Source organism: Pyxicephalus adspersus, chromosome 2, assembly GCF_032062135.1.
Source record: "Pyxicephalus adspersus chromosome 2, UCB_Pads_2.0, whole genome shotgun sequence".
In the NCBI taxonomy this organism is placed as follows: Eukaryota; Metazoa; Chordata; class Amphibia; order Anura; family Pyxicephalidae; genus Pyxicephalus; species Pyxicephalus adspersus.
Genome location: NC_092859.1, coordinates 109462987 through 109483039, shown reverse-complemented (window position 1 = coordinate 109483039; position 20053 = coordinate 109462987).

The following is a 20053-nucleotide window of genomic DNA, read 5'->3' as shown; positions in this document are numbered from 1 at the left end:
TCTAAAGGATCATATCAATTAATGATAATGAAATGTCCAAAAAAAAACAAACAGCCAATTTTGACAGACTGCGCAACTGCTAACTGTCAGCTTTGTGTAACTGAAAATTCAGACTAAATGGCCCCACTTAGATGAGTCACTCTGGTATGTAATACAGTTCTAGCTGTAAACTTCAGCTTGAGTTATTGGGTTTAGTAAAAAAGACTTTTTACAACATACTGTGCTGCATTCTGTAACAGAAAATGCATTCTGGTTAAAGAAAAAATGACAACATTTTCGCCTACTGACATGTAAACATCCTAATATGCAAAAAAAAAAGAAAATATTAATGAATAAATAGATAAGAAATATGTAAACATCCTAATATGCAAAAAAAAAGAAAATATTAATGAATAAATAGATAAGAAATATATATACATAACCACCAAGTTTCATTTAAAGGAACAAAATAGTGATAATGATGGGTAATCCATCTACTTTATGTTTATTATTTTACAGCAACAAAATATGTAAAGTCCTTTACCAGCAATGAATTCAAGAAAGAAAATTTGGCCAACTTTCACCCTATGAGGAAAATCTTTTTTGCAGTAAAGTCCATGACCCCTTACTTTTGTCAGTAAAGTATTGTCAAGTATTTTGTCACTGAATGTATTTGCAGGTCTCCTTAAGTGTGAAATTTCATTCAATCCCAAATTAGACTCGTAAAAACCTAATATATTTTATAATATTGGGACACTTGCTGGCTGCAGTTGAAGGGAAACATTGTGACTAGTTAAAAGAAAAAATATTCAAATAATAATAATTGTAATTATTCTTTGTTTTTCAATATAAAAATACAAAACTAAGAAAACATAACCACACAACCCAATCCCCCACACAACCCAATCCCCCATCATTGAAATCAAACATTTTGCATGTATGGAACCTGACTGGCCAGGAAATGGATCAGTAGGCGGATGCAAGTGTGTGGTGAAGGTGGTGCTCCAATAGCTCCCCCCCCACCTCTAAAGGCCAATAATCTTAAAGAATGTCAATGTACTTAAGAAGCACAATTCTTCAAAGTGAAAATACATTATGGAAGTTAAAAAAATTATTACAAAAATTGTATTTAGAACATCACAATACCTATCCTTACAATTACATAAATCTGCTTTATAACATCTGAAAAAAAGAACAAAACCATTAAAAGTAAATTCACATATATGCCTAAAAGCTTTGGTAAATGAATAGTGTTTAGTTTGCTGACATAATTACTTCAATGTAATTTTTATGAGTTGTAGAAATCTTGGCATTTCCACTGAACCAGATAATTAGACTGTGAATAGAACAGGGTCAGAATAATTAATACATCAAAACTAGATGAGCATTTTCTAATTATTTTTATTTAATCTCTATTATAATTATTGTTATACTCTGCTGAGCATGATTGCCTCATGTTCATAGATTTAAATTCTGTCTTATAGTTGTATCCTGGGACTTTGTGGAATATTAACAAACCATGGCCTAGAGAAAGTAGATTGGTGTCCTGTACTTTTATGATTGAGCTTAAAACTGAAGAGGTAAAAACATCTCCTAATGTATAAAAATGTAATTCCACTACAATAGAAAAACTACATTATATAATATAAACAAAAATCATCCAGTCAATATATAAATCTAAAACAGTAAAAAGTTTTATTCTTTCAAGCTATCCAAATCTATATTGGCACTATTACTAAACTATAGCCATATTTTTTGTACAAATAATAATAATAAAAAAAAAATCTGTCATTTTTTTCTTGCTGTCTGGGTGCCCTCTACATAGATTCAATGGGCCTCATTTATTAAAGCTCTCCAAGTCTGGAGAGGATACACTTTCACCAGTGAAGCTGGGTGATACAGCAAACCTGTAATGGATTTGGTCCAGGATTCAAAACATTTGCTAGCAAACGACTTTGAAGAAATCCATTCCAGGTTTTCACTTATGAAAGTATATCCACTCCAGACTTGGAGAGTTTTAACAAATCTGGTCCAATATCTCCATTGACCAATGTTCCCAAGATAGAAAGTGATGGGAAATCCTAAATTGTACAGCCGTCACCAGAACCATTAAAAAGTAAATCTTTTAATGGGAACAATGGTTCTCATTAACTCTTAAGAAAGGTAATTTAGATTTTTTTTAGTAAAGATACCTCTCACACCCTGCTGTGTCTCTAGGACAGATATATACCAAACAGGATATAAACAGCAGAAAAAAAATAAACAGGAAAAAAATATTTTCACTGAAATTTTATTAGCTACCTACATTAATCAAAACTGCCTCCTAATATACATTTATGAAACTTCCAGTGAAAGAAATATGAGGACTGGAATTGACCTAATTCTAAAAGTTCCAGTTAACTGGTTGTCTCTGGATCTTTTATTATCTCAAGCATAAAACATTTCATAAAAAGGAGAACTCCCCAACTTCAAAGTATTCACTAAACTATTAAGGCATTCAAGGAACTAGTTTTTTAAAAAAGTGGTTAATGATGGCAGCCTTTACACTTCATAACTATATATTTGTATTTATTAAGATTAACCCTCATATTGCTAATATAATTTGTTTTCAAGAGTTTGTGAAAAATTGGATTTATAATGGTTGATTTGCTAAAGGAATATAGACCGTTTACTTGACATGGGTGACTCCTGTTGAAGTTCTACTGACTCTAACTACTCATATGCAGGCAAGAATCCTGTTTTTTAAACATCTTTGAACCTGATGGGGTATTTTCACCATATTCACAAAGCTAAGCTATCCCTATCAAGGGGTTAATTGTCTTTGCTAAATCAACAGCTTACATTTCTTGCAAATCAGCAGAAACTGTACCTAGCTTTAGTTTATGTAGTAAGCTGGTATGAAGGCAAAATACATGAGTGAGAGATTTTGCCCTATATATTATGGAATGGACAAGAAATGTATTGAATTACTCTATGCTGGGCAAAAAAAGCTCAGCAGTATTGTATCAGATTCTTTTTATTACACTTTTCCAGCACCAATGAATGTCCCCTTTTCTCTTTTTGAAAATACATTTGCATGTTGATATGTACCACTTGTTTCCATAATTGATTAATTAACACTTGCTATTTTTATACTATAATTAGTTTAAACAGGTGGTATTTAAACAAACTATAGTAAAAAAAATATTATAAAATTATCAGTGATTTTAGAGCTGGTTCTCTGCCTCCCATACAATAACCATTACACCATTATGCATATTACTAGTGTTGGTCAAATGTTCCTCTGTTTGGTTCTCTGACAGTTCAACAAAAAAACCACAATGATAAATAACAAAAATAAGGAGAAGAGAGAAGGGTTAAGAAAAGACTCATAAATTGTGAATATTACAACATGAAATATACATTATTATACATTATTGTAAGAAGTTATTTACAGGGCCCATTATAAAATAATGGGATTTGATATATGGATTTGAACCCCTATTCTTGTATGAGGAGAAAGATCCAATCTGACTAATTGCTCCAACACTTAAAGAGATCTCCAGCAGCTTTATCAGTCCCCCCATACAGGATCTTCAGTAGCCTTTCCTTTATAAGTACTATACATTTAAAGAATAAGTGCTTTTTTGAACCCTCGGACCCAGTTAACAGTCTTCCTTACTTGAGAAATTAATCTATATCAACTATATTGGAACTACTTTTTTCATTGACCCCTAAGGGGTCAGCTGTCCACCAGCCATATTCTCTGTGCTGCACTGTACCCGTAATTGATAGGTCTAGAATATCACCCTAGGTGCCGAACGCTAAACATGTCAATCACATAGCATTAGGCTCAGTGCCGAACCAGATTGCTGAACATCGGAGCCAAATGATCAATGTTTGGGTCAAATTTGAATCAGACTCGAAGACAAACACACAACCTACTTATCATTGAAGTCAATGAGAGCTTTTCAAAATTAGGCAGTGGCAGGTAGTAACAACCATGGCAGGAACAGCTGTGTGAACTAGCCCACAGAGATGCCCTTATTGTCAGTATTAGGGTAGTAAAATAAAGTAAGAAAGATCCTGCAACTGCAGGGGTGCATATGCAGTGCATGCATATACATCCTACATGCATTGGCCTGCATATTCATAAAGAAAAAAATTGATCTTAACCCAACACGATAATTTTATTAATAATTTCAAATCACCAAAACATTCTTTGGTGGAGAAGCTTCCAGGACCTTCCAGGTCAGTACTTTCCCAGCAGGGGATGTTTCAGTGAATGTCAGATTCACTGCTTTATAAATATACCCCATAGAGTGTATGCAAACTCTTTTACTTGCTAAAATATTTGTGATTGACAAGTTTTTGTCACCTCCACCCTGCTGATTTTTATTCTGTGTTCATCACATATTCCATCTGTGTTCCCCATTTTCCTAAATTATGTACCCTGTCATACTATGAATAAACTGTGAATTGCTGAAGATCTGGGTGTCCAACACCAATTTTCGAAAGACGATGTATTAGTTAGGAGTTTAGAATACAAAGCAATTTTTTGACTCTTTGTAAACCATACCTTATTACAATGTTCTATTGTCTGTTAGAGAAATAATGACAATGTGTATGGATCCCGGTCCTTAAGAAATGGAGTTGGGTAGCTTTGCTCTGGAGACTGACTTCATCTTTCAGTCCAAGAGCTGCTATAAATTATTATAACTTTTAAAATGGAAATCTGGTCACTCATACAGAATTATTTTACTTAAAAACCTGTAGGCTGCCATTGCTGACCCACCTTCTAAATATGCTAGCTACCTGGCTGTAATGCTAGCTCTGATTTCAATGAACCACTGACCATGAACAACAACAAGGTTCAAATTCCTTATTATGTAAGGTCATTGATCTACGAATAGAAGAAATTTATGTCTGTGCAAGCAAAGCAACTACCATTCTTATAAGTCTGCAATGGCAGCATTCTTTCTTTTAAAAACACATTCACTTATTGCCAATAATATGTAACTACATTAAAGTATATCTAAAGCCAAACTTTTTAAAGTTTTGGATAGTGCCTTTGTCAGGTTTGTAATATTGTTTTTGACCCTATTAGGGAGAATTACTCTTTCTAGGACTTTAAACTGGCAATGGGATGATTTTAAATTCCTAACTAATACTAATGGGGTATTTGAGGTGAAAAAACAATAACACCTAAAGTTTGGCTTTAAAGTGAACCAGTGTTTAGATTATGCACACTTTATTATTCTGTACGAGCAGTAAAGTTACTTGAAACAAGCATTTTCACAATATTTTCTATAACTTCCTGACAGTCTTCTTATGTGAATAGCATATGCTAATAAGCTGCCATAAAGTGGCAGAAATCCAATTTACCAGTCTTTTTTGTGATCTTTGAGAATATATGAGAATACATTTCCCCTCAGTACATGTAGGTAGGGAGCTCAGGGGATCATTTTCATGATTATGACCATAGACCCTCTGCCACATGTGCATGTGTAGTAGAGCAGCGGTCCCCAACATGTGGTCCACGATAAAATTTTGGTGGTCCAAGACTCTGGCCGATGCACTCCCCTCGGGGTCAGGAGAAAGACCCTACTTGGGGGGTTGCACTAACTAAAGCCGCGGACCATGTCTCCCGTATGCATCGCAGGCTCAGGGTGGTGGGCGGGTTCTGGCATCATGACGTCACCCCTAATATTAAAGCTCTTCAAGACTGGAGGGGATAGACAATCATGAACCTGGGTGATGCTGCAAATCTGGAAGGGATTTAGTCAAGGAATGATAGATTTGGCAAACAATAGGAAATGATTTTTTGAAATCTATTCAAGGTTTGCTGGATCACCCAGGATCTATATAAGCCCAATAATAAAGAACGGAATATGTAAAGACAGCCCAATAGCTAGTCATTTCAGAAGGCATTCTGTAGTAACAGCCTACACACTGTTGTGACTAAAGGTTTCCTAAAGTTTGACTTTTAAGACAAAAAATAGAATAAAGAATTCTGTACAGCTTATTTTTTTGTAAATATATTAAACAAAATAAAGAAGCAAAAAATTCTTGGGTGGCCATATCATTTTTATGATTAGTGTACCCTAAACAAACATTACTGATTCAAATCAAAATCAGAAAAAAATACAGACTATATTAGTTTTACTATATTAGCAATAATCGGTTTTACTTGTAAACATTGATACATAATATTGTTTTACAAAGGAACCACATATTTTCTACATTTTTTACATTTGTTTGTTAGTTTAGCTTTATGTTATATATAGATGTAATGTTTGAAAAAACAGTTTTGCCTAAAATAGTGTTAAAAAAGCAATCACTTTCTGCAGTTCCCATTTTGTGCAGTAAGGTTATATTTATTTAATACCAGGACAAACATATAAACAGTTGCATTTGTCACAGCAAAGATGTTTTACCTGCCACATTCTGAAAATGAAAAAATGAAAAGGATCACATTTTCCTGTGACAGAATGAATCATTACTTCCTTGTGGGATACAATACTTCTTCCCACTGTTAGTTCCATTTCCCATCATGCCCTTGACTTTGGAGGTCACCTGTCATTGGAAGATGAAGCTTTGAATAAACAGAGAAGACCCTGTGGTGTCTCTTATCTCACATTTTAGCCTGAAATCTCCGGGCGGAGTTTTAAATTATTCATCTACCAGTGCTCTCTACAAGTTACACATCTCCATCACCATTTCTCCCCCCTACTTTCTCATTTGTGAGTGAAGGCGGTATCCTTGGGAACCTTATCAGTGATCACAGACTTAGGCTCCAGAAATGAAATAAAAGAGGAAATTGGCTGTATTAGCATATGAGGAATCAGCCTGGAGTTGAATACATATATCACCCAGGAGAGCAAAATGCTTGCCTTTATCAGCACACTGCTACATATATATAAATACACAAAACATACACACACACACAAATATGTATTATACAAAAATCGGACTATACCTTGAAAGGGTAAATTAAGAATATTGGACACTGGTGGTAATTTATAAAGCTATGTGTAACATATTGGGTAAAGGCAGCATAAGGGGTTGCAATGACAGTGAGAGATTATGGACACAAACAAAGAATACTTTTAAGTATATGAGCAAGCCACAACATTTTTAATTAGATAGGGAAAAGAAGAGTTAAAAACCCCTATCATGGTATTTTTTGCTGCCTATTTGGGGATTTTTTTACTGTTCTGGAGATGCAACAAAAAAAGTGAACAAAATTCCAACCAAGTTGTTATAGTTACATATATTCCAATAGGAGGAGTTTTCCTTATTTTTCATTTGGTGATAACACTAACATCTTGTATTCCCCAACATTTTCTGTGTTACCAGAACCAGTGATTAGCAGGCCAGAAGGGTGATTTTTTCACAGCAATGGGCACAGACAGCAATGAAAAATGTCAAGGAGTCCAACAATTCCTCACTCTTTCTAAATCTAAAAAAAATGTTCTTTGGTACATTTTTCTTGTTATTTTATGACATATGGCAATCATATCCACAAACAATATGGAGAAATCCACAAACATAGACAGTAATAATTAAATAAAGTACAGTGGGGTTTAGTTACCAAAACAGTAAAGTGAATATGCATTTTGTAAAAGTGAATGTTGAGTAAAAAAGATAAAGTTGGATTCACTGCAATCAATCACACATGCCCTACCAGAAAGTGATTGTATCACTTGGGTATGTTATTACTAGTGAGTAGTTTTAACAGATGAATTTCCATGTGGAAATGATTTTGTTAACACAACATATGGCAACAAACATGATATGTGTTGGTGTGTTGGGTTGTCGTTCTCAATGGCATTTCATATACACCTTACCTTTACACTGCAGTGAAATGATTGGAAATGTCCTCCATAATGTCTGCTGCATGACGAGCTTTCAAAATAAAACATATTCTAGTAGACTCCGTTAGAGAGAATAAAAGTGCTGTCCTAACAACAGACAAACAAGAAAGGGAGGAAAAGGGGAAATCTGCAACAGATATACAATAAAAATCTTACAAGGGTTATAGCTTTTTCCTATTCTACTAAACAAAATAAACGATAACAGTAAAATTTTGACTTTGATTCTAAGCTTTACTTAGCAAAACTAAGGAAAGGAACTAAGAAAGGTACATTTAGAACAGAGATGAGAAACAGGTCTGTTTAATGTATTTACCTATGCAAGAATACAAGTACCAGTACCAGAACCCCATATCAGTTCAAGATCTTTAGCGCAACCTGCTCTCTGCCAACAGAATATAGTAAATTCTGCCAAATCTCAGAAGTAGCCATAGTAAACCCCTACATATATAGGTTCATATAATTAATTTCAATAAAGATAGCCAATTGGCCCAGTAGCTGGTACCTTGCTGCTCACAAATTCTAATGTACTAACTGTGCTACATACAACCACTCACTCGGGGGCTCAATAACTCAAATTGTTTCATCTATATTGATGACCATTTGTGAATAATTGTCTAACCATAAATAATAAGTTTACTTATGTGTTATGCACGTAAGCTGAAGGCAGAAATAAACGAAATAGTTTCTACCATCAAGTAGCTAATAATTGGTTCTTGCTTATTTTGCTTGCTTATTTCCTTGCTGTTTGCTGTTGTGCTGTTTGAAGTCAAAGGTCTTGGTAAGGGGATGACACATTCAGAAAGAACTGAAGATTTTTAAATCTTTTCTTTAGAAATCTGCAGTAGAAAAACAAATAAGACCTTATCATACCAAATGCCAGTTCCTATAAAAGCTGGGATACCTGAAGCTTGAGTACCAATTAGTGGGTATAATATTAATGTCAGTCACAGTGGTAGCTATTATATCAAGAATCAAGTACCTTCCCTTACTATATCAACATATTGGGCTTGATTTAATAAAGCTCTCCAAGGCTGAAGAGGATACACTTTCATCAGTGAAGCTGGTTACCCAGCAATCCTGCAATAGATCTGGTCCAGGATTGAAAGCATTTGCTAAAAAATAGCAAATAACTTTTAAGAAATACATTCCAGGTTTGCTGTATTACCCAGGTTTACTGATGAAAGTGCATCCTCTCTAGCCTTGGAAAGATTTGATAAATCAGGCTCATTATGTATCCAGTATTTGGCTAATGTAATTAGATATAGATACATTTTCACCAATCAATCTATAGCAGTGTTTCCCAAACAGGGTTCTGTGGAGCTCTAAGGTTCATTTAGAGTTTGCCAGGGGTTCCTTGAGCATAATGTGACTTCAATAGGTACGCTCAGGAAGCAAAAGAAAGATTTGATTACCCAAGTTCTTTCCTTTTTTTGTGATTTCTATATAGTTGTTGGTACAGTAAATATTGATATGTCTTTAACAATATTTACAAATTATGTGTGTGTATACATTTTTTATTGTATGGGGTGTGGTGGGGTGCACAAGCTGTCTGCATGCCTTTATACCAACGCATGCCAACTGGTGGCATGTTCTACTGATAAACGGCAAAAAGAAGAGATGTGAGAAGTAGTATAAGATATGTTAAGTAAAGTGAACATGAGTATGTGCTGCCTGGATGTAAGGGGTAAAGTGTCACTTTGCTGAAGGTTTTTTTCTTATGATTTTAGTTTGCGTTTTAATGTTACTATTCAAGTGAAATATATTCAGTTAAATTTGAACATGTATTTAGATTTAAAAAGCAAATATTTTGATGGTAGTGCTAATATAATATTTAGGATTATTATTAGTTATGGGAAAAAAAAATTGGAGAAAGCAAGCTTTGGGGGTTTAATAGTTTGGCGTGTGAGGTTCAACAGTGAAATAATTTAGGAATTTAAATTAGCCGGTCTCTTTTATGCATATCTAACAAACATATTTACATCACCATTAAAGCATCAAATGTATTGTCATTAAATAATAATTAGTGATTCCTATTTTCTGCAAATGGTTTTTATTAAGCAGTTATCTATTTTTTCCCAAATAGCAGTGAGTTTTATTTTTTTTTCACTGTTACTCATTGAGTGTCAGTGCAAATTGCCTTTTTTGGTTAGCAAACCTATTTTCTCACACAACTACAAAGAAGTTACTTATCAGTAAGCTGTAACCGCTACAAAATGTGCACTATCATTGATGAAAACTTTGGTTACTAATCAAAAAAGAATACATAACAATCTTATGATAAATTGGCAACCACAAAAAAGTCAAAGTGTTATTTGAAAATGCATCAAAGTAGAGACAAAAGATATATTTTGTGCCCAAGCAATGTTCATATCAGATTTTAGTACATAAACTTGTACATATCACATATGAACACTTGTCCCACAGGTATTTCATAATGATCACTGTATGGTTAAGGAGCTATGTGTCTCCAAAATGTTTCCAATTTTTAAGTATTTATTGAATATAATTAATTGCATGCATTTTTGTAAAAACACAGCTAAGAAAAGTACCTGAATCTGACTTGCTATCAGTTTGTGTTTTACCTAATGCAAGTATTTAGTTTTACTGAACATTGAAATGCACCATGTTGGCATTAATGTGTGATTACATTTGTGGCAGCCTAGCAACTAGTTCTTCACCCTTACAGCTACAGTAGAACTAGTTAGCCAGATATATTTATTGGGCATCCTGATATAAAGGACGGGTGAATTCCCCGGGGCAGGCTGGGGAAGCGGGGTGGGTTTATGGAAGGTGGAAAACAGTGGAACAGGGTAGAGGACAAGGGGAATGGGGTTTGGCCAAGGATCCTGAAGACTCTTGGCATTTTTTGTAAAGTTGTGGAAACAGAAATTGCCAACCAACAAGCCAAAATGTGTTTTCTTTATTCCCAGGATTTTATGTTAGGTAAGGATTTTGTTACATTGCTATTATAGTTGCGCTATGTCAATTTGGGGATGGCAGGTTCTTGAACTTAAACTTAGACTGCAAGGAAGGCGAGGAGGAAGGCGGTGTTACAGAAGCCTCACTGCCTTCCTCCCCATCCCTTTTAGCTGTCAGCAGAGAAAGCAAGTCGCAAGTCGAGTTGCAAGTCAGTGGGCAAAACCCCCAAGTCGAGTTGCAAGTCATTCATTAGGTGACTTAAGTAACGCAACTTGAGTTTCATCCTTTGATATCATGGTCTAGGACAAAGAAGGAAATAGCATTTAAGACTGCCATTCTCATTTATATTTGAAAATCCTCTTATACTCTTCTCACCAACTGGACTAGACTCAAGCATTAGGAATAAGTTATAGACACCTGAAAGTTCAACTTCTCAACCAGACCCTGAATGATTTTTGGATCCCTGTCCCTGCCCAGTTATTTGTTGACACACTCTTCCTGGTTGTTTTTCGTCTACCTTTTACAAATCTGTTTCCTCCTTCCTCTAGCAATGGACATCAATTTCAGCTTTTAGTTTAGACAAATAAAAACATGAAGCTGCATTATTGTTACACATTACTGTTACACATCAAAAAATCAAAAATTCCAATTCCTTTGCATGTAAATATTGCAACTAAAGCCCAGAATCAGACCCCCGCTTTTACTGCCACATTTTTTGCTTGTAAAATACTGAATTCCACTACAAAAATAGGCGGTTTGATTTGTTTGTGTTTCCTTTTCAGCACATACTGTACCTTCTTACTTGAAATAAATGACAAGCGTGATAATGTCATAATGTCAACCAGATAAAGATTACTGAAGTCAGATTATTCAAAAGTGAGCTGCATATTTCACAATATTTTGCCTATGTTTTCTACAAATGGAAGCCTGAATTTTAATGACACAGAAAAAGAAATGTGCTACAGGCTGATGACATCATGTAAAAGATTTTTGCTCAGAGCAATTACAAAGCAGGGGTGTAATCGCAAAAAAAGAAGAGGGGGTATGGTACGTGCCCGCCCCACTACACCCCTGTCTGTGCCACTAAAAGTGGAAGACACCTCCCCCAGAGTGACATCATGATATCAGACCCTGCCCACTTCGCTCAGGCTCAGACCTGCGATGGGAGAGTGGGCGGGTTGTATTCAGAGAGACGCCCGCCCGCCACACAGAGCTTCTACCACAAACAGAAATGCTTCTTAAGTAATTTATTGGGGTCTATGTGTAAAGTAATGGTTCTAACCTTCAGAAATATTGTCTGGTGTAAAATCTTCCAGGCGAATGTGTTTTTAATGACGGTAACTGTTTTTCCATCAGAAAATGTTGTTGTATGGCACAATCACTATTTTATAAATAGACCTCTTTGTATTTTAATATTAATATTAGTTTTTTTTTTTTTGTAAATTTCAATCCAGAGTAAACTTTTTTCTCTTAAACTGCCAATAAGTTATAAAGTTTGCACTTGGTGTATATAATGTCCAAGCTACTGTGAGAACTAAAACCTTTTATTCAAAAAGCCTCCCTTTGGGAGCAACTTTATTCATCTAGGTAAGGATGGCATCTAACCCACAAACCTTTAGGGAGTGTAAAAAAACCCTCAAAATTCCTCCCCCCAATTGGGGAACAACATTACGTAAGATCACCCCTTATCCTGCTACCTTATGAAAAGGAATATATTTATCTTTAAATCAACACCCCTTTCAACTTGTTCTAATACATTTACAACAACAATAAATCCAATCTCTACACATACAGATTTGGTGGGAACTTTTCCTCCACCCTCTATTCCAGTCATGGCCACTGCAAAAATCTATGAATCTCTCATAAGGATTTATGAGTAAAAAACCCTTAAAGATGTTTTGGTATTTCAAAATAAATGGTTCAAAAAAATGGCATTACCATATATATATTTAAAATAAAATCAGTTATATCCCTATACCCTCTGACAAAGCCCCTAAGGGTGAAACGCATCAGGTGATGAGACTCCGGATGTATTTTGAGAACACAAGCCGGAAGCATGAACAATGAATGAAAAACTGAAACACACTTGTGAGAAACCTGTGTACAACCTTTATTTACCTTATAAACACTGCTTGTACTTCCACAAAATCCTGCTTTCATAAACTTCTCTCTAATTTGAGGAGGAGGCACACTGCCAAAAATGCACTCTAAAGCCTATAGAAATCAAATTTCCTGCTTGTGTGATCTGCTCATTGCTTTTCCCATAGTGCCATAGTCCATAGTTTGTATACATGCCAAGCTTACATTAACATTCACAAAACAGAAAAATGTAAGAATCTGTACTCAAGTATGGTTGTATAGTTTTTATGTAGGGCATAAGATTCATGTATTGGGGATTATTTTTTTAGGCAAACATTGAACAAATATGTGTTTTTAAATGTTATAGGTAAGTCAACCTGAACAAAGAAAATGCCTAGCTCTTTTGGATATAGAAAAATGTAAGACAGCTATGTGACTTGGGGATTGGCCTAGGCAGTGGTGCCATGTGGGCACAGGGAGAAAGTCCTTTTCCCTTAAATGATTTTGCATTTACATGAGGCTTTATTTTTTGTTTGTAGATGCTGAACAGAGCTGAGAAGGAGTATAGGAAAGGAGTTTATGTGGTGCTGGAACATGATTAAAGACAACATTTTTGTTCTGCATTATAAAAGCGCAGATTTGGCTTAAGGCCTTACTATAGCCTTAAATAGAATTGGATGAGGCATAACATTTCTGCTAAATTTTTATTTTTGGTACTGTCCTTCTATGGGGGGCTTTTATTTTCTTCCTGTCCCTGTGACACCTATGCATGAAATAACGGGTGCAGTTGTCAGAGACAACATTTAAAAAGTTGTTCTCACGCTCATTCTACTAAAAATGTTTTCTCTGTCTCAATTGAAAATATTTCTTACAGTGTCCACTCTAAAACAATTAACAAAACGTGAAATGCTACAGCTAAAATGAGCATAAAATTACTGTAAATATTTAATTTTCCCCATGAATGACTAGAGCATACAAATGTATTACATTCTTTCCCTTTTCTGGTAGTTGTTGATGTGAATGTAAATTGTAAGAAATCTATTATCAATCCCTAACATCTGCTTCAGTGTCAGGTGATAAAATGGGTGTCTCTGGGGCTCGGGGCTGACAGCTGGTATAGCTTTCTTAATGCAGTAGGGTTTTGTGCAAACAAACAGGCACTGATACCGTCTATGATTGTCAAAGTTACTCTGCCTGGCAATACATCTTCCTGTATTAGCTTTGTGAGCATTGTTCTTCTCGTTTCACAATTCAGTTACTAAAATGTCAACCTTGCTTAAGGAATATGAAATGAAACTATTAACTTCTAAATAATGTGCATTGACTAAAACATTAAAAATTTATTTTTTTAGCTGATAAGAAAAAATAGGTAGTTAAGGAATAAGGGAAAAACATTAGAATGGTAACTTCAGTATGCAATGACTTTTGCTTTTTTTGACCATGGACTCCTAACTTTAATTTTGAACAAAAAAACCTTTAAAACCACAAATTATATGGCATATTTAATGAAAAAGGAAAAGGGCCTTAAAAGGCTGGTGGACCTTTCTAGGTTTTGGTTGGGTTTAAATTGAAAGGCCAAGCACTTTTAGAAAAGGTTGCGGATTGTCCAATGGGGTGGATTGAAAGAAAAAAACCTTAAAAAAGTCAGATCAATTCCATCCCGTTCTTGACATTTCTTACTTTCTTCTGTTCCTCCTCCTCACCCTCTTCATGTAGCCAACCTATCACTACCTTCTGTTGTGTTGGATAATCAAAAAACAAAAAAGTCCCACTCCCCACTAACACCACCATGTTTCTGAAACAAAGGGCCTGATTTATGAAAGCTCCCCAAGGTTGGAGAGAATACACTTTCAGAAGTGAAGTTGGGTGATCCGGAAAACATAGAATGGATTTTTTAAAATTATATGTTATTTGCTAGCAAACATTTTGAATATTGGACCAGATCCAATCCAGGTTTGCTGGATCACCCAGCTTCACTGTTGAAAGTGTATTCTCTCAAGCCTTGGAGAGCTTTCATAAATCAGGGCCTCAGAATGAGATTCTTCCTCCTCTTCCCCATAAAATCCAGCAAATCTTCTAACATGAGCGGAACAACCATCCTCTTGATATTGCTGTATTCTGGTTGACCATTTTATAGAGTTGGACTTAGAGTTTCCTCCATGAAAAAATTCAGTGCAATCCTCATAGGCTGCCACCTCCCTGGCACAAGAAAACCCAATGTCTTTGCTGTGTGCTTTATCAGGTAGTCAAATACCACTTTCCTTTGCTTGTACAAACCCTACAGCATGCAGTTTGTAAAGATGAATTCCAGTGGGTGGACAGGTCACGGATTGTTTTGTGGAATTAGAGCTCATTCTGTTTCTGCAAGGCAACAGGTGCATTTTTTGCAAATTTGGATCTGCTAAATGGACATAGTCCTTTCTGGCAATGACTATGATTTTCTTGCAAGAAAATCATATCTTGCAAGCCAGGGTATTTCTTCCCCACCATGTTCAGCGCATGTGTGAATCAGTGAACATGAGTGAATTTGCCTGGGTACAGTGCAGTGCATGTCCCCAGTTCTCTTTAGATTACATAACCACTTGCCAAAATATTTTTGCCAGTACCTACACATGCACTTTGCAGTCCCATTAATTTCTATGGAGGTTAAGGGAGGTGGTGCTGAGGGATGGGGGGAGCCAAAACATACCAAACAGGTGGAATAGTTGGACTGTGGTGCAATTATACTCTAGGGATTATTGTCCCTGTTGAACCATAGGTGGAAACAGAATTAAACTGGATTTTACCACAATGGTGTTAGTTTTCTAAGGAAGTAGAATCTGTTTACGGGGCAAAGTGATATTGAAAAATCCTATGTTAATTCTTTATTTTTCCTGATAACGTTTGGCTCTTTGATGTGAGCACAGGTATATTCTATTTTCCAATGTTCAGGTTGCAGACTGAGTATTTCCTTTGCTAGGAGAACAGCCTGTACTTCTTAAATTACCTTCTTTGTTCGTTAGACTCCTTCAATTTCTCAACTTCAAAGGAAAAATTGATATGTACCTCCCCAATGATTGTTAGCCCCGCCCCTGAGGGACAGTCATATGACAATGGAATTTGTAAAGCGCTAAGTAATATGTCCGTGCTATATAAATGAAAGATAATATTGTTAATAATGAAAAGCTCCTGGCAAAAAAAACGCATGTCAATGTCTTTTTCAGTATGTGTCAATTGAACCCTAAATGGCATTCCAATGCAGACATCATATACCTAATATTATAAATTTTACATGTATTTTTCATTTCCTATTTATTATAGACCAGAACAGTATCCACTGGGATAACCCATTTGATAATTTTCATGAAAGTTGAATGGCCCAATAGATAGTAATTCTTTTTTTCACTTGATAAAAAGTGAACTTTTAATGTAACTTTACAGAGGATGTGCAAGTATACAGTTTAATATATACAGTCAAGTACAGGGCCTCAGAATGAGATTCTTCCTCCTCTTCCCCATAAAATCCAGCAAATCTTCTAACATGAGCGGAACAACCATCCTCTTGATATTGCTGTACTCTTTTATAGAGTTGGACTTTATGGAGAGTTTCCTCCATAAAAAAATCCAATGCAATCCTAATAGGCTGCCACCTCCCTGGTGCAATGAAACCCAATGGCCCTGATTCATGAAAGCTCTCCAGGCTGGGGATAATACACTTTCAGAAGTGAAGCTGGGTGATCCACAAAACATGGACTGGATTTTTCAAAATTATTTGCTATTTGTTAGCAAATGTTTTGAATCCTGGACCAGATCCATTCCAGGTTTGGTGGATCACCCAGCTTCACTTCTGAAAGTGTATTATCCCCAGCCTGGAGAGCTTTCATGAATCAGGGCCAGTGTCTTTGCTGTGTGCTTAATCAGGTAGTCAAATACCACTTTCCTTTGCTTGTAAAAACCCTACAGCATGCAGTTTGTAAAGATGAATTCCAGTGGGTGGACAGGTCACAGATTGTTTTGTGGAATTAGAGCTCATTCAGTTTCTGCAAGGATACAGGTGCATTTTTTGCAAATTTGGATCTGCTAAATGGACATAGTCCTTTCTGACAATGACTAAGATATCTTGCAAGCCAGGGTATTTCTTCCCCACCATGTTCAGCGCATGTGTGAATCAGTGAACATGAGTGAATTTGCCTGGGTACAGTGCAGTCATAATATTGGTCCCACCAACCTATATATATATATATATTTATATATATGTGTGTATTTATTAATTCTCTCTTCTTTTAAGACTGATTTTTATCTAATGCCCTTGGTCTGCAAATGTCTTTAAATTTTGAATGATGCAGTTACACTTACATATATACATATATATATATATATATACACATATATAACATTTATATACTTACGTGTTCCCAATTCTCTTTTGATTGCATAGCCATTTGCTAAAATATTTTTGCCAATACCTACACATGCACTTTGCAGTCCCATTAATTTCTATGGAGGTTACTGGAGGTGGTGCTGGGGGATGGGGGGAGCCAAAACATACCAAACAGGTAGAATAGTTGGACTGTGGTGCAATTATACTCGAAGGATTATTGTCCCTGTTGAACCATAGGTGGAAACAGAATTAAACTGGATTTTACCACAATGGTGTTAATTTTCTAAGTAGAATCTGTTTACTGGGCAAAGTGATATTGAAAAATCCTATTTTAATTCTTTATTTTTCTTGATAATGATTGGCTCTTTGATGTGAGCACAGGTATATTCTATTTTCCAAAGTTCAGTTTGCAGACTGAGCATCTCCTTTGCTAGGAGAACAGTATGTACTTCTTAATAAATTACCTTCTTTGTTCGTTAGACTCCTTCAATTTCTCAACTTCAAAAGAAAAATTGATATGTACCTCCCCACTGATTGTTAGCCCCGCCCCTGAGGGACAGTTAGTCATATGACAATGGAATTTGTAAAGCGCTAAGTAATATGTCCGTGCTATAAAAATGAAAGATAATATTAATGATAATGAAAAGCTCCATATGCAGGACATTGGCAAAAAAATAGCATGTCAATGTCTTTTTCAGTATGTGTCAATTGAACCCTAAATGGCATTCCAATGCAGACATCATTTACCTAATATTATAAATTATACATGTATTTTTCATTTCCTATTCATTATAGACCGGAACAGTATCCACTGGGATAACCCATTTGATAATTTTCATGAAAGTTGAATGGCCGAATAAATAGTAATTCTTTTTTTCACTTGATAAAAAGTGAACTTTTAATGTAACTTTACAGAGGATGTGCAAGTATACAGTTTAATATATACAGTCAAGTAGTGGTTATTAATATGATACAGTGCACATTAACCAGTGGAAAACTTTCTTGCACTTAAAAGGAAACTGTTTTAGAAGACATTGAACAAAGATGTTATCAGCGGGAAGTTACATTCTCAAGTAACACTGTATGCCTCAATTAAGTCATAAGGGTAAAAACTGTACCGCTATGTAGGGTTTTCATACTATATATCTGCATGTTTCCTTATAAGCACAAAAACCTTTCTTTTTATCAAGACATGTATTACACTTTTATGTCAAGAAATCATTAATTTTACTGATTGGGTTTTTTCATAGTAAAAGAGTTTTCCATGTTTGTAATTTCTATTCATGTTGAATGAGTAATTAAATTGAACACAATGCATTGGTCTGGTGTAAAGTGAACTCTTTTATACTTTTGATGCAGTTAGCGCTCTTACTTTGCAGAGCTGCAAACCCAGCAATGACAATCTCAAAATGGAATTTGCATGTTCTACATGTGTTGGCTTTATTTGGGTACTTCACCCTGGTAGATGAACTGGTATCTGAGTATAATGATTTATAGAATGTGTGTGGTAGAGACATTGGGTTTTTTAGACCTATTGGGACATTAATTAGCGTAAATGACCCTATGGGCTTCTAAATTCAAGAAATAAATGGCTCCTTTGAAAAGAGTGCGTTGCTCCAAGTGCCTTCCTAATAATCTCTTATAAACATCTCCATCATTGCTTCCCATGAGAAAAGCCTCTTTTACAGTGGGATCAATGTCTCCAAATTTGGCTTATATATCAAATGCTCCAAATGCTGTTATGCATAAAGAATTCACGTAAAACAAAATTTAACATGATAATATTAATATATGATCATGCATATCTTTTAAAACAAATCTGAAGAATGTACACTTTCTGGTCACTCCTCTATGTTAATATTTACTTACTGACATTTGCTATCACTGTGCAGTCCTTGTACCAGTATTCTAAACTACCAAATTAAAGTGGAGGTGATCATTTAAATAATAATTATTATCATTACAGGTATTTGATGATGTCAATTTATCAACAACTATTACTAATTATACTTAAACAATTATTTTATTACATGAGCAGAACAAGAACTAAGCAAAGTTTTGTCCTCATTGCCTATACAATAGTGACCTCTTGTGGCCAGATTGGTGCAAGTGTATCAGATAATTGCCATTTGACTTTTGTTTCACACCAGTTACCAGGCTTCTTGAATTGAATAATTTTCACACTATTTAGATTTAATAATGTACAACAAAAATATATTCAGCAACAATAAATAGATGTAAATATAGATAAACAATATAGATATATATATATATATATATATATATATCCACCAGGCACAGTTGTGCACTGATCGGAAGTACCATAAGCTTTTGCATTAAAGGTTTAAGATCATATTGCTCAACATCAATGCTCTGTTCCAAAAAATACAAATGTTTCCATTCTGGTGCAGTAAGTGATAGCAACAATTCTTTAACAATAAAATTCTATTGACAACAAAATATTTGTCTATTAAAAACTTTAAAACCAGTTTGAGGTCGAATGCATGTGTACACTACAAAGTGTCGCTTTTTTTTCTGTGTTGTGTGTGTTGTGTTCTGTGCTGTGTTTAATTTTGATATAGGAATTGTTTTGTACTAGCATTTGATTAATGACACTATGTTTATTTTTTGCATATGGAGGTTAAATAAATGAAGGGTTAATAGGAGTACCAAGTTTGCAGGCATGGCTCCTGGTTCTGAGGGTTTATTTCATCTTAGTTGCAATAATTATGAACCTTTAAACCAGAATAAAAACTGGGATAGAAGAGGCTATATATATACAATAACATATAACAGTTTTTTTCTTTATTTTGATATCCTAGCTTTTTTGTATAGCTGGTAGCGGTCGTAAGTAGCTTAG